This window comes from Hyla sarda, unplaced genomic scaffold (genome assembly GCF_029499605.1).
Source record: "Hyla sarda isolate aHylSar1 unplaced genomic scaffold, aHylSar1.hap1 scaffold_305, whole genome shotgun sequence".
Classification (NCBI taxonomy): domain Eukaryota; kingdom Metazoa; phylum Chordata; class Amphibia; order Anura; family Hylidae; genus Hyla; species Hyla sarda.
Window position 1 is genome coordinate 1 of NW_026609770.1, and position 15,180 is coordinate 15,180.

Consider the following 15,180-nt stretch of genomic DNA (forward strand, 5'->3'; position numbering starts at 1 on the left):
ATCACGTTCAACCAGGGAATTAAGGGGTAGGGGTGTGGCGCGATATTGGGGAAGGGATGAGATTTTATATTTCTTCATAAGCATTAATCTTATTTTGTCAATTAGGAACATTCAGCACCCACCCGCTATCAAGGCAGCTGCCTATCATGTCATGCCCTACCTGCACAGGTGTGCTGGCTACTCAAATGATCCAATTAAGGAGGCCATTTAGTCAGCAGCAGCAGAAGTCCTGTGCCTGGACGCTCCAACAGGGGCCAGACACAAGCAGAAGCAGAAGCAGCAGAAGCAGCAGCAGCACCACCTTTTGTTTTTTGGCTGCAGCAGCAGCAAGGCCCACAGGGCTGGCTAGCTGGCTAGCCAGCAAGCAGGTAGCAATGAAAGTAGGAATCTTTCTTTTTAACCCTGTAAGGGGGTGGTGCACTGTACCCGAAGATACTGCCATATCGGGTCAATGCATAGGGCGACGGAAGCAAGCTTCGAAATCGGCCCCCGTTCTCAAAAATCCATTTAATATATGGTCCCCAGATAGGGGACGTATCAGATATTAAACTGATAAGAACAGATACTACACTTGATCTTAGCCAAAAGGCCGAGAAGCGATAACCGTGAAAGGGGCGGGCCCAACAAGGTCCCCTTCATGGGCACTATCACTGCTTGCTGTCAGGGAGGCTGCCAGACAATTTTCCATGCACACTCTGGGCTGGGGGGCAGTCAACCACCAGTACACACAGCAGAACCTAAACCCATACCATTATTGCTAAGCAGCAAGACAGGGGCCCATTGCACTCCCACGGGGCCTTTTTAAATGCAATCCATAACCCGGATTTGCCAGGAACCCTTCTTACTCCTCCTACTTGCATGTGACACTGGGCTTAGGATCTGCATAGGAAACACACACACAAGCACACACCTACCTTTGTTGCCTGCAGATGCCTCCTTGGCTGTCCCCAAACGGTATCAAACCAACACCCACGGGAAGCTGTAAGCATAGAGGACATGCCTGCACCCCATTGGACTTACCTGTGTGGGTTAAATCCGGGTTATTTGACAACCTATGGCGGTGATGGTTCTGCTCAGGCAGAGCAGTGCTGATGCTCCTCATAAAGCTGTCGCTGCTGTGAAGGTTCTAGGTGACATCACAAATCCCTTTGGTTACATACACAACAAAGCTGGGTTGTTGTTGTTTACACTCTGCAAGGCCTGTGGAAGTGAGTGACATCATAGCACTGTAGTTCTGAGGGTTCAAGATGGATGCAACAATCTCCTGTTGCTTCTATGAAGGCCGTAATAGACGACATCACCAAACAGCTCCATAGTCACATACACAGCAAAGGAGAGATGTTGTTTACACCTAGTGATGTCAGTGGTATTGAGTGACATCACAGCACAGTGCTAAGGCTCCTGGGCCTGGACACAGCAGCGGCTGCAATATCTCAACGGAGAATACGTTTATATCTATGTGTGTGTGTGCGCATATATATATATATATATATATATATATATATATATATATATATATATATTTCTCCGCCGAAATCACTTTTAAACCCATTTCCACCTTTTTTTCCCTTCTCTTCCTCTTACTTTTTTTTCACGTTTTTTTACGTTTTTCTCCTTTTCGCCTCTTTTCTGGGCGTATTATTCTTCTTTTTCTTCTTTTTTTTCGTCTAATGCATACCCCATCAGTGCAGCAATGCTTATTCAATACCGCCAGCAGATGGAGACACTGGGGGATAATTTTCTAAGGATTTATACTGATTTTTCCTGTCTGAATTTGTCGCACAGAAAGTTGCAGGCCAAATATGTGTGACATTTCTGCGACTTTAGCTTCTAGAGCATTTTTACAACATTATACATAGGTGCTGAATACATAAAAAGCGACTGTTCAGCGACAGACAAGTCGCATCGGCTGAAAGTAGGCCAGAATGTCAGTCCATGTTGGAGCAGGTTTAGATACAGTCTAAAGCATAGATCTCAAAGTCTGTGCACAGAATTTAGCAAGGGCCTCGCACCTTCTGATGCATCAGGTAGGTGCACAATAGCATAGCCTAACCCTCTGTACTTTGGTCTATATTGATGCGGGACATAGACAGCCAGCTGATGACCAATCCATTAGTGCAATGGATGGCTGGAAGCATTTGTCTTTGCCTTTGCAATACCACAGAAGCAATGCATGGTCAATGTACAGCAATGACACACCTGTGTGAACAGCCAGGAGACCCCCCCCCCCATGTTATGTTACATAGTTACATAGTTAGTACGGTCGAAAAAAGACATATGTCCATCACGTTCAACCAGGGAATTAAGGGGTAGGGGTGTGGCGCGATATTGGGGAAGGGATGAGATTTTATATTTCTTCATAAGCATTAATCTTATTTTGTCAATTAGGAACATTCAGCACCCACCCGCTATCAAGGCAGCTGCCTATCATGTCATGCCCTACCTGCACAGGTGTGCTGGCTACTCAAATGATCCAATTAAGGAGGCCATTTAGTCAGCAGCAGCAGAAGTCCTGTGCCTGGACGCTCCAACAGGGGCCAGACACAAGCAGAAGCAGAAGCAGCAGAAGCAGCAGCAGCACCACCTTTTGTTTTTTGGCTGCAGCAGCAGCAAGGCCCACAGGGCTGGCTAGCTGGCTAGCCAGCAAGCAGGTAGCAATGAAAGTAGGAATCTTTCTTTTTAACCCTGTAAGGGGGTGGTGCACTGTACCCGAAGATACTGCCATATCGGGTCAATGCATAGGGCGACGGAAGCAAGCTTCGAAATCGGCCCCCGTTCTCAAAAATCCATTTAATATATGGTCCCCAGATAGGGGACGTATCAGATATTAAACTGATAAGAACAGATTTTTTTTTTTTTTATCTAAAGCCGAGGAACGTGCTTTCGATTCACCCAAAGTGCAAGAAAAAGTGCAAACGTGTTACACTAAAAAAACGTGCACAAAGGATGCGGTCTATCGCAAGCCCTTCTCCGATAGGAGAGAGGCCCCCCAACAAACCTTACCCTTCGCCTCCGGACCAAAAGGTACCTGCGAGGTTCCAGGTTCGATGTCCCTTTTCGCCGAAGCTACTAGGAGACCACAAATGCTCCCGGCATCCCCCTTGGCGTTAGCCAAGGTATCTGCCCGCAGAGCCGATTACGGTAGGTACCCTGCGAAGCAGGAGTACCCGGGGTGTTTGCAGGGAGGTGCGGAACCTAATGGCCACACACACCTCCCCTAGACCGCCAGGAGGGACACCCAGAAGGGCTACCGCATCCTGACAAATCCTGTGAACACACGACACGCAAAAAGTGACACAGTGAGACAAAAAATAAATAAATAAGTGAATGTGTGCAGATATACTGCCCGGACATCCGGCCGGATCTATAAAAATTTCTCTGATCCTAGCCAGAAGGCCGGGAATCAAGAGGTGAGTGCCACAAGGTGAAGAGATTATGGTGCCCGTGCTTCAACTCAGTGAGCCTATTCTCCCAGTGAGTTTCGGCACCTCGGGGTCACCACTCCCCGAGGCACAAAAGTACCTCGGCTCTAGACCCTCTCAGCCTCATGGCGAGACCCGGAGGGAACAGGTCACATCGGGGCAGCCGTCGAGCTGATTCCTCAGAACCAGCCCCGGAAAGCCCTGGTACACCTGCATCCTCCATGCAGCACCCATCCCCACCAGCATGAAAACTGATAAGAACAGATACTACACTTGATCTTAGCCAAAAGGCCGAGAAGCGATAACCGTGAAAGGGGCGGGCCCAACAAGGTCCCCTTCATGGGCACTATCACTGCTTGCTGTCAGGGAGGCTGCCAGACAATTTTCCATGCACACTCTGGGCTGGGGGGCAGTCAACCACCAGTACACACAGCAGAACCTAAACCCATACCATTATTGCTAAGCAGCAAGACAGGGGCCCATTGCACTCCCACGGGGCCTTTTTAAATGCAATCCATAACCCGGATTTGCCAGGAACCCTTCTTACTCCTCCTACTTGCATGTGACACTGGGCTTAGGATCTGCATAGGAAACACACACACAAGCACACACCTACCTTTGTTGCCTGCAGATGCCTCCTTGGCTGTCCCCAAACGGTATCAAACCAACACCCACGGGAAGCTGTAAGCATAGAGGACATGCCTGCACCCCATTGGACTTACCTGTGTGGGTTAAATCCGGGTTATTTGACAACCTATGGCGGTGATGGTTCTGCTCAGGCAGAGCAGTGCTGATGCTCCTCATAAAGCTGTCGCTGCTGTGAAGGTTCTAGGTGACATCACAAATCCCTTTGGTTACATACACAACAAAGCTGGGTTGTTGTTGTTTACACTCTGCAAGGCCTGTGGAAGTGAGTGACATCATAGCACTGTAGTTCTGAGGGTTCAAGATGGATGCAACAATCTCCTGTTGCTTCTATGAAGGCCGTAATAGACGACATCACCAAACAGCTCCATAGTCACATACACAGCAAAGGAGAGATGTTGTTTACACCTAGTGATGTCAGTGGTATTGAGTGACATCACAGCACAGTGCTAAGGCTCCTGGGCCTGGACACAGCAGCGGCTGCAATATCTCAACGGAGAATACGTTTATATCTACGTGTGTGTGTGCGCATATATATATATATATATATATATATATATATATATATATTTCTCCGCCAAAATCACTTTTAAACCCATTTCCACCTTTTTTTCCCTTCTCTTCCTCTTACTTTTTTTTCACGTTTTTTTACGTTTTTCTCCTTTTCGCCTCTTTTCTGGGCGTATTATTCTTCTTTTTCTTCTTTTTTTTCGTCTAATGCATACCCCATCAGTGCAGCAATGCTTATTCAATACCGCCAGCAGATGGAGACACTGGGGGATAATTTTCTAAGGATTTATACTGATTTTTCCTGTCTGAATTTGTCGCACAGAAAGTTGCAGGCCAAATATGTGTGACATTTCTGCGACTTTAGCTTCTAGAGCATTTTTACAACATTATACATAGGTGCTGAATACATAAAAAGCGACTGTTCAGCGACAGACAAGTCGCATCGGCTGAAAGTAGGCCAGAATGTCAGTCCATGTTGGAGCAGGTTTAGATACAGTATAAAGCATAGATCTCAAAGTCTGTGCACAGAATTTAGCAAGGGCCTCGCACCTTCTGATGCATCAGGTAGGTGCACAATAGCATAGCCTAACCCTCTGTACTTTGGTCTATATTGATGCGGGACATAGACAGCCAGCTGATGACCAATCCATTAGTGCAATGGATGGCTGGAAGCATTTGTCTTTGCCTTTGCAATACCACAGAAGCAATGCATGGTCAATGTACAGCAATGACACACCTGTGTGAACAGCCAGGAGACCCCCCCCCCCATGTTATGTTACATAGTTACATAGTTAGTACGGTCGAAAAAAGACATATGTCCATCACGTTCAACCAGGGAATTAAGGGGTAGGGGTGTGGCGCGATATTGGGGAAGGGATGAGATTTTATATTTCTTCATAAGCATTAATCTTATTTTGTCAATTAGGAACATTCAGCACCCACCCGCTATCAAGGCAGCTGCCTATCATGTCATGCCCTACCTGCACAGGTGTGCTGGCTACTCAAATGATCCAATTAAGGAGGCCATTTAGTCAGCAGCAGCAGAAGTCCTGTGCCTGGACGCTCCAACAGGGGCCAGACACAAGCAGAAGCAGAAGCAGCAGAAGCAGCAGCAGCACCACCTTTTGTTTTTTGGCTGCAGCAGCAGCAAGGCCCACAGGGCTGGCTAGCTGGCTAGCCAGCAAGCAGGTAGCAATGAAAGTAGGAATCTTTCTTTTTAACCCTGTAAGGGGGTGGTGCACTGTACCCGAAGATACTGCCATATCGGGTCAATGCATAGGGCGACGGAAGCAAGCTTCGAAATCGGCCCCCGTTCTCAAAAATCCATTTAATATATGGTCCCCAGATAGGGGACGTATCAGATATTAAACTGATAAGAACAGATACTACACTTGATCTTAGCCAAAAGGCCGAGAAGCGATAACCGTGAAAGGGGCGGGCCCAACAAGGTCCCCTTCATGGGCACTATCACTGCTTGCTGTCAGGGAGGCTGCCAGACAATTTTCCATGCACACTCTGGGCTGGGGGGCAGTCAACCACCAGTACACACAGCAGAACCTAAACCCATACCATTATTGCTAAGCAGCAAGACAGGGGCCCATTGCACTCCCACGGGGCCTTTTTAAATGCAATCCATAACCCGGATTTGCCAGGAACCCTTCTTACTCCTCCTACTTGCATGTGACACTGGGCTTAGGATCTGCATAGGAAACACACACACAAGCACACACCTACCTTTGTTGCCTGCAGATGCCTCCTTGGCTGTCCCCAAACGGTATCAAACCAACACCCACGGGAAGCTGTAAGCATAGAGGACATGCCTGCACCCCATTGGACTTACCTGTGTGGGTTAAATCCGGGTTATTTGACAACCTATGGCGGTGATGGTTCTGCTCAGGCAGAGCAGTGCTGATGCTCCTCATAAAGCTGTCGCTGCTGTGAAGGTTCTAGGTGACATCACAAATCCCTTTGGTTACATACACAACAAAGCTGGGTTGTTGTTGTTTACACTCTGCAAGGCCTGTGGAAGTGAGTGACATCATAGCACTGTAGTTCTGAGGGTTCAAGATGGATGCAACAATCTCCTGTTGCTTCTATGAAGGCCGTAATAGACGACATCACCAAACAGCTCCATAGTCACATACACAGCAAAGGAGAGATGTTGTTTACACCTAGTGATGTCAGTGGTATTGAGTGACATCACAGCACAGTGCTAAGGCTCCTGGGCCTGGACACAGCAGCGGCTGCAATATCTCAACGGAGAATACGTTTATATCTATGTGTGTGTGTGCGCATATATATATATATATATATATATATATATATATATATATATATATTTCTCCGCCGAAATCACTTTTAAACCCATTTCCACCTTTTTTTCCCTTCTCTTCCTCTTACTTTTTTTTCACGTTTTTTTACGTTTTTCTCCTTTTCGCCTCTTTTCTGGGCGTATTATTCTTCTTTTTCTTCTTTTTTTTCGTCTAATGCATACCCCATCAGTGCAGCAATGCTTATTCAATACCGCCAGCAGATGGAGACACTGGGGGATAATTTTCTAAGGATTTATACTGATTTTTCCTGTCTGAATTTGTCGCACAGAAAGTTGCAGGCCAAATATGTGTGACATTTCTGCGACTTTAGCTTCTAGAGCATTTTTACAACATTATACATAGGTGCTGAATACATAAAAAGCGACTGTTCAGCGACAGACAAGTCGCATCGGCTGAAAGTAGGCCAGAATGTCAGTCCATGTTGGAGCAGGTTTAGATACAGTCTAAAGCATAGATCTCAAAGTCTGTGCACAGAATTTAGCAAGGGCCTCGCACCTTCTGATGCATCAGGTAGGTGCACAATAGCATAGCCTAACCCTCTGTACTTTGGTCTATATTGATGCGGGACATAGACAGCCAGCTGATGACCAATCCATTAGTGCAATGGATGGCTGGAAGCATTTGTCTTTGCCTTTGCAATACCACAGAAGCAATGCATGGTCAATGTACAGCAATGACACACCTGTGTGAACAGCCAGGAGACCCCCCCCCCCATGTTATGTTACATAGTTACATAGTTAGTACGGTCGAAAAAAGACATATGTCCATCACGTTCAACCAGGGAATTAAGGGGTAGGGGTGTGGCGCGATATTGGGGAAGGGATGAGATTTTATATTTCTTCATAAGCATTAATCTTATTTTGTCAATTAGGAACATTCAGCACCCACCCGCTATCAAGGCAGCTGCCTATCATGTCATGCCCTACCTGCACAGGTGTGCTGGCTACTCAAATGATCCAATTAAGGAGGCCATTTAGTCAGCAGCAGCAGAAGTCCTGTGCCTGGACGCTCCAACAGGGGCCAGACACAAGCAGAAGCAGAAGCAGCAGAAGCAGCAGCAGCACCACCTTTTGTTTTTTGGCTGCAGCAGCAGCAAGGCCCACAGGGCTGGCTAGCTGGCTAGCCAGCAAGCAGGTAGCAATGAAAGTAGGAATCTTTCTTTTTAACCCTGTAAGGGGGTGGTGCACTGTACCCGAAGATACTGCCATATCGGGTCAATGCATAGGGCGACGGAAGCAAGCTTCGAAATCGGCCCCCGTTCTCAAAAATCCATTTAATATATGGTCCCCAGATAGGGGACGTATCAGATATTAAACTGATAAGAACAGATACTACACTTGATCTTAGCCAAAAGGCCGAGAAGCGATAACCGTGAAAGGGGCGGGCCCAACAAGGTCCCCTTCATGGGTACTATCACTGCTTGCTGTCAGGGAGGCTGCCAGACAATTTTCCATGCACACTCTGGGCTGGGGGGCAGTCAACCACCAGTACACACAGCAGAACCTAAACCCATACCATTATTGCTAAGCAGCAAGACAGGGGCCCATTGCACTCCCACGGGGCCTTTTTAAATGCAATCCATAACCCGGATTTGCCAGGAACCCTTCTTACTCCTCCTACTTGCATGTGACACTGGGCTTAGGATCTGCATAGGAAACACACACACAAGCACACACCTACCTTTGTTGCCTGCAGATGCCTCCTTGGCTGTCCCCAAACGGTATCAAACCAACACCCACGGGAAGCTGTAAGCATAGAGGACATGCCTGCACCCCATTGGACTTACCTGTGTGGGTTAAATCCGGGTTATTTGACAACCTATGGCGGTGATGGTTCTGCTCAGGCAGAGCAGTGCTGATGCTCCTCATAAAGCTGTCGCTGCTGTGAAGGTTCTAGGTGACATCACAAATCCCTTTGGTTACATACACAACAAAGCTGGGTTGTTGTTGTTTACACTCTGCAAGGCCTGTGGAAGTGAGTGACATCATAGCACTGTAGTTCTGAGGGTTCAAGATGGATGCAACAATCTCCTGTTGCTTCTATGAAGGCCGTAATAGACGACATCACCAAACAGCTCCATAGTCACATACACAGCAAAGGAGAGATGTTGTTTACACCTAGTGATGTCAGTGGTATTGAGTGACATCACAGCACAGTGCTAAGGCTCCTGGGCCTGGACACAGCAGCGGCTGCAATATCTCAACGGAGAATACGTTTATATCTATGTGTGTGTGTGCGCATATATATATATATATATATATATATATATATATATATATATTTCTCCGCCGAAATCACTTTTAAACCCATTTCCACCTTTTTTTCCCTTCTCTTCCTCTTACTTTTTTTTCACGTTTTTTTACGTTTTTCTCCTTTTCGCCTCTTTTCTGGGCGTATTATTCTTCTTTTTCTTCTTTTTTTTCGTCTAATGCATACCCCATCAGTGCAGCAATGCTTATTCAATACCGCCAGCAGATGGAGACACTGGGGGATAATTTTCTAAGGATTTATACTGATTTTTCCTGTCTGAATTTGTCGCACAGAAAGTTGCAGGCCAAATATGTGTGACATTTCTGCGACTTTAGCTTCTAGAGCATTTTTACAACATTATACATAGGTGCTGAATACATAAAAAGCGACTGTTCAGCGACAGACAAGTCGCATCGGCTGAAAGTAGGCCAGAATGTCAGTCCATGTTGGAGCAGGTTTAGATACAGTCTAAAGCATAGATCTCAAAGTCTGTGCACAGAATTTAGCAAGGGCCTCGCACCTTCTGATGCATCAGGTAGGTGCACAATAGCATAGCCTAACCCTCTGTACTTTGGTCTATATTGATGCGGGACATAGACAGCCAGCTGATGACCAATCCATTAGTGCAATGGATGGCTGGAAGCATTTGTCTTTGCCTTTGCAATACCACAGAAGCAATGCATGGTCAATGTACAGCAATGACACACCTGTGTGAACAGCCAGGAGACCCCCCCCCCCATGTTATGTTACATAGTTACATAGTTAGTACGGTCGAAAAAAGACATATGTCCATCACGTTCAACCAGGGAATTAAGGGGTAGGGGTGTGGCGCGATATTGGGGAAGGGATGAGATTTTATATTTCTTCATAAGCATTAATCTTATTTTGTCAATTAGGAACATTCAGCACCCACCCGCTATCAAGGCAGCTGCCTATCATGTCATGCCCTACCTGCACAGGTGTGCTGGCTACTCAAATGATCCAATTAAGGAGGCCATTTAGTCAGCAGCAGCAGAAGTCCTGTGCCTGGACGCTCCAACAGGGGCCAGACACAAGCAGAAGCAGAAGCAGCAGAAGCAGCAGCAGCACCACCTTTTGTTTTTTGGCTGCAGCAGCAGCAAGGCCCACAGGGCTGGCTAGCTGGCTAGCCAGCAAGCAGGTAGCAATGAAAGTAGGAATCTTTCTTTTTAACCCTGTAAGGGGGTGGTGCACTGTACCCGAAGATACTGCCATATCGGGTCAATGCATAGGGCGACGGAAGCAAGCTTCGAAATCGGCCCCCGTTCTCAAAAATCCATTTAATATATGGTCCCCAGATAGGGGACGTATCAGATATTAAACTGATAAGAACAGATACTACACTTGATCTTAGCCAAAAGGCCGAGAAGCGATAACCGTGAAAGGGGCGGGCCCAACAAGGTCCCCTTCATGGGCACTATCACTGCTTGCTGTCAGGGAGGCTGCCAGACAATTTTCCATGCACACTCTGGGCTGGGGGGCAGTCAACCACCAGTACACACAGCAGAACCTAAACCCATACCATTATTGCTAAGCAGCAAGACAGGGGCCCATTGCACTCCCACGGGGCCTTTTTAAATGCAATCCATAACCCGGATTTGCCAGGAACCCTTCTTACTCCTCCTACTTGCATGTGACACTGGGCTTAGGATCTGCATAGGAAACACACACACAAGCACACACCTACCTTTGTTGCCTGCAGATGCCTCCTTGGCTGTCCCCAAACGGTATCAAACCAACACCCACGGGAAGCTGTAAGCATAGAGGACATGCCTGCACCCCATTGGACTTACCTGTGTGGGTTAAATCCGGGTTATTTGACAACCTATGGCGGTGATGGTTCTGCTCAGGCAGAGCAGTGCTGATGCTCCTCATAAAGCTGTCGCTGCTGTGAAGGTTCTAGGTGACATCACAAATCCCTTTGGTTACATACACAACAAAGCTGGGTTGTTGTTGTTTACACTCTGCAAGGCCTGTGGAAGTGAGTGACATCATAGCACTGTAGTTCTGAGGGTTCAAGATGGATGCAACAATCTCCTGTTGCTTCTATGAAGGCCGTAATAGACGACATCACCAAACAGCTCCATAGTCACATACACAGCAAAGGAGAGATGTTGTTTACACCTAGTGATGTCAGTGGTATTGAGTGACATCACAGCACAGTGCTAAGGCTCCTGGGCCTGGACACAGCAGCGGCTGCAATATCTCAACGGAGAATACGTTTATATCTATGTGTGTGTGTGCGCATATATATATATATATATATATATATATATATATATATATATATTTCTCCGCCGAAATCACTTTTAAACCCATTTCCACCTTTTTTTCCCTTCTCTTCCTCTTACTTTTTTTTCACGTTTTTTTACGTTTTTCTCCTTTTCGCCTCTTTTCTGGGCGTATTATTCTTCTTTTTCTTCTTTTTTTTCGTCTAATGCATACCCCATCAGTGCAGCAATGCTTATTCAATACCGCCAGCAGATGGAGACACTGGGGGATAATTTTCTAAGGATTTATACTGATTTTTCCTGTCTGAATTTGTCGCACAGAAAGTTGCAGGCCAAATATGTGTGACATTTCTGCGACTTTAGCTTCTAGAGCATTTTTACAACATTATACATAGGTGCTGAATACATAAAAAGCGACTGTTCAGCGACAGACAAGTCGCATCGGCTGAAAGTAGGCCAGAATGTCAGTCCATGTTGGAGCAGGTTTAGATACAGTCTAAAGCATAGATCTCAAAGTCTGTGCACAGAATTTAGCAAGGGCCTCGCACCTTCTGATGCATCAGGTAGGTGCACAATAGCATAGCCTAACCCTCTGTACTTTGGTCTATATTGATGCGGGACATAGACAGCCAGCTGATGACCAATCCATTAGTGCAATGGATGGCTGGAAGCATTTGTCTTTGCCTTTGCAATACCACAGAAGCAATGCATGGTCAATGTACAGCAATGACACACCTGTGTGAACAGCCAGGAGACCCCCCCCCCATGTTATGTTACATAGTTACATAGTTAGTACGGTCGAAAAAAGACATATGTCCATCACGTTCAACCAGGGAATTAAGGGGTAGGGGTGTGGCGCGATATTGGGGAAGGGATGAGATTTTATATTTCTTCATAAGCATTAATCTTATTTTGTCAATTAGGAACATTCAGCACCCACCCGCTATCAAGGCAGCTGCCTATCATGTCATGCCCTACCTGCACAGGTGTGCTGGCTACTCAAAAGATCCAATTAAGGAGGCCATTTAGTCAGCAGCAGCAGAAGTCCTGTGCCTGGACGCTCCAACAGGGGCCAGACACAAGCAGAAGCAGAAGCAGCAGAAGCAGCAGCAGCACCACCTTTTGTTTTTTGGCTGCAGCAGCAGCAAGGCCCACAGGGCTGGCTAGCTGGCTAGCCAGCAAGCAGGTAGCAATGAAAGTAGGAATCTTTCTTTTTAACCCTGTAAGGGGGTGGTGCACTGTACCCGAAGATACTGCCATATCGGGTCAATGCATAGGGCGACGGAAGCAAGCTTCGAAATCGGCCCCCGTTCTCAAAAATCCATTTAATATATGGTCCCCAGATAGGGGACGTATCAGATATTAAACTGATAAGAACAGATACTACACTTGATCTTAGCCAAAAGGCCGAGAAGCGATAACCGTGAAAGGGGCGGGCCCAACAAGGTCCCCTTCATGGGCACTATCACTGCTTGCTGTCAGGGAGGCTGCCAGACAATTTTCCATGCACACTCTGGGCTGGGGGGCAGTCAACCACCAGTACACACAGCAGAACCTAAACCCATACCATTATTGCTAAGCAGCAAGACAGGGGCCCATTGCACTCCCACGGGGCCTTTTTAAATGCAATCCATAACCCGGATTTGCCAGGAACCCTTCTTACTCCTCCTACTTGCATGTGACACTGGGCTTAGGATCTGCATAGGAAACACACACACAAGCACACACCTACCTTTGTTGCCTGCAGATGCCTCCTTGGCTGTCCCCAAACGGTATCAAACCAACACCCACGGGAAGCTGTAAGCATAGAGGACATGCCTGCACCCCATTGGACTTACCTGTGTGGGTTAAATCCGGGTTATTTGACAACCTATGGCGGTGATGGTTCTGCTCAGGCAGAGCAGTGCTGATGCTCCTCATAAAGCTGTCGCTGCTGTGAAGGTTCTAGGTGACATCACAAATCCCTTTGGTTACATACACAACAAAGCTGGGTTGTTGTTGTTTACACTCTGCAAGGCCTGTGGAAGTGAGTGACATCATAGCACTGTAGTTCTGAGGGTTCAAGATGGATGCAACAATCTCCTGTTGCTTCTATGAAGGCCGTAATAGACGACATCACCAAACAGCTCCATAGTCACATACACAGCAAAGGAGAGATGTTGTTTACACCTAGTGATGTCAGTGGTATTGAGTGACATCACAGCACAGTGCTAAGGCTCCTGGGCCTGGACACAGCAGCGGCTGCAATATCTCAACGGAGAATACGTTTATATCTATGTGTGTGTGTGCGCATATATATATATATATATATATATATATATATATATATATATATATATTTCTCCGCCGAAATCACTTTTAAACCCATTTCCACCTTTTTTTCCCTTCTCTTCCTCTTACTTTTTTTTCACGTTTTTTTACGTTTTTCTCCTTTTCGCCTCTTTTCTGGGCGTATTATTCTTCTTTTTCTTCTTTTTTTTCGTCTAATGCATACCCCATCAGTGCAGCAATGCTTATTCAATACCGCCAGCAGATGGAGACACTGGGGGATAATTTTCTAAGGATTTATACTGATTTTTCCTGTCTGAATTTGTCGCACAGAAAGTTGCAGGCCAAATATGTGTGACATTTCTGCGACTTTAGCTTCTAGAGCATTTTTACAACATTATACATAGGTGCTGAATACATAAAAAGCGACTGTTCAGCGACAGACAAGTCGCATCGGCTGAAAGTAGGCCAGAATGTCAGTCCATGTTGGAGCAGGTTTAGATACAGTCTAAAGCATAGATCTCAAAGTCTGTGCACAGAATTTAGCAAGGGCCTCGCACCTTCTGATGCATCAGGTAGGTGCACAATAGCATAGCCTAACCCTCTGTACTTTGGTCTATATTGATGCGGGACATAGACAGCCAGCTGATGACCAATCCATTAGTGCAATGGATGGCTGGAAGCATTTGTCTTTGCCTTTGCAATACCACAGAAGCAATGCATGGTCAATGTACAGCAATGACACACCTGTGTGAACAGCCAGGAGACCCCCCCCCCCCATGTTATGTTACATAGTTACATAGTTAGTACGGTCGAAAAAAGACATATGTCCATCACGTTCAACCAGGGAATTAAGGGGTAGGGGTGTGGCGCGATATTGGGGAAGGGATGAGATTTTATATTTCTTCATAAGCATTAATCTTATTTTGTCAATTAGGAACATTCAGCACCCACCCGCTATCAAGGCAGCTGCCTATCATGTCATGCCCTACCTGCACAGGTGTGCTGGCTACTCAAATGATCCAATTAAGGAGGCCATTTAGTCAGCAGCAGCAGAAGTCCTGTGCCTGGACGCTCCAACAGGGGCCAGACACAAGCAGAAGCAGAAGCAGCAGAAGCAGCAGCAGCACCACCTTTTGTTTTTTGGCTGCAGCAGCAGCAAGGCCCACAGGGCTGGCTAGCTGGCTAGCCAGCAAGCAGGTAGCAATGAAAGTAGGAATCTTTCTTTTTAACCCTGTAAGGGGGTGGTGCACTGTACCCGAAGATACTGCCATATCGGGTCAATGCATAGGGCGACGGAAGCAAGCTTCGAAATCGGCCCCCGTTCTCAAAAATCCATTTAATATATGGTCCCCAGATAGGGGACGTATCAGATATTAAACTGATAAGAACAGATACTACACTTGATCTTAGCCAAAAGGCCGAGAAGCGATAACCGTGAAAGGGGCGGGCCCAACAAGGTCCCCTTCATGGGCACTATCACTGCTTGCTGTCAGGGAGGCT

The 15,180-nt window shown here is 46.6% G+C and overlaps 6 non-coding genes and 2 pseudogenes across 6 annotated transcripts; all 8 read right to left on the reverse strand.

Moving 5' to 3' along the window:
* Positions 1 to 410: 410 nt before the first annotated feature.
* On the reverse strand, positions 411 to 601 carry LOC130328270 (U2 spliceosomal RNA). Its single transcript, XR_008872302.1, has one exon. It is a non-coding gene; the product is annotated as a U2 spliceosomal RNA (small nuclear RNA).
* A 2,092-nt stretch (positions 602 to 2,693) lies between these two features.
* LOC130328229 (U2 spliceosomal RNA) lies at positions 2,694 to 2,873 on the reverse strand (annotated as a pseudogene).
* Positions 2,874 to 3,565: 692 nt separating this feature from the next.
* LOC130328241 (U2 spliceosomal RNA) lies at positions 3,566 to 3,725 on the reverse strand (annotated as a pseudogene).
* Positions 3,726 to 5,807: 2,082 nt separating this feature from the next.
* LOC130328282 (U2 spliceosomal RNA) lies at positions 5,808 to 5,998 on the reverse strand. The gene has a single exon (XR_008872313.1). It is a non-coding gene; the product is annotated as a U2 spliceosomal RNA (small nuclear RNA).
* A 2,088-nt stretch (positions 5,999 to 8,086) lies between these two features.
* LOC130328294 (U2 spliceosomal RNA) lies at positions 8,087 to 8,277 on the reverse strand. The gene has a single exon (XR_008872324.1). It is a non-coding gene; the product is annotated as a U2 spliceosomal RNA (small nuclear RNA).
* A 2,084-nt stretch (positions 8,278 to 10,361) lies between these two features.
* Positions 10,362 to 10,552, reverse strand: LOC130328155 (U2 spliceosomal RNA). Its single transcript, XR_008872219.1, has one exon. It is a non-coding gene; the product is annotated as a U2 spliceosomal RNA (small nuclear RNA).
* A 2,085-nt stretch (positions 10,553 to 12,637) lies between these two features.
* Positions 12,638 to 12,828, reverse strand: LOC130328168 (U2 spliceosomal RNA). Its single transcript, XR_008872230.1, has one exon. It is a non-coding gene; the product is annotated as a U2 spliceosomal RNA (small nuclear RNA).
* A 2,091-nt stretch (positions 12,829 to 14,919) lies between these two features.
* LOC130328180 (U2 spliceosomal RNA) lies at positions 14,920 to 15,110 on the reverse strand. The gene has a single exon (XR_008872241.1). It is a non-coding gene; the product is annotated as a U2 spliceosomal RNA (small nuclear RNA).
* Between the last annotated feature and the right edge of the window lie 70 nt (positions 15,111 to 15,180).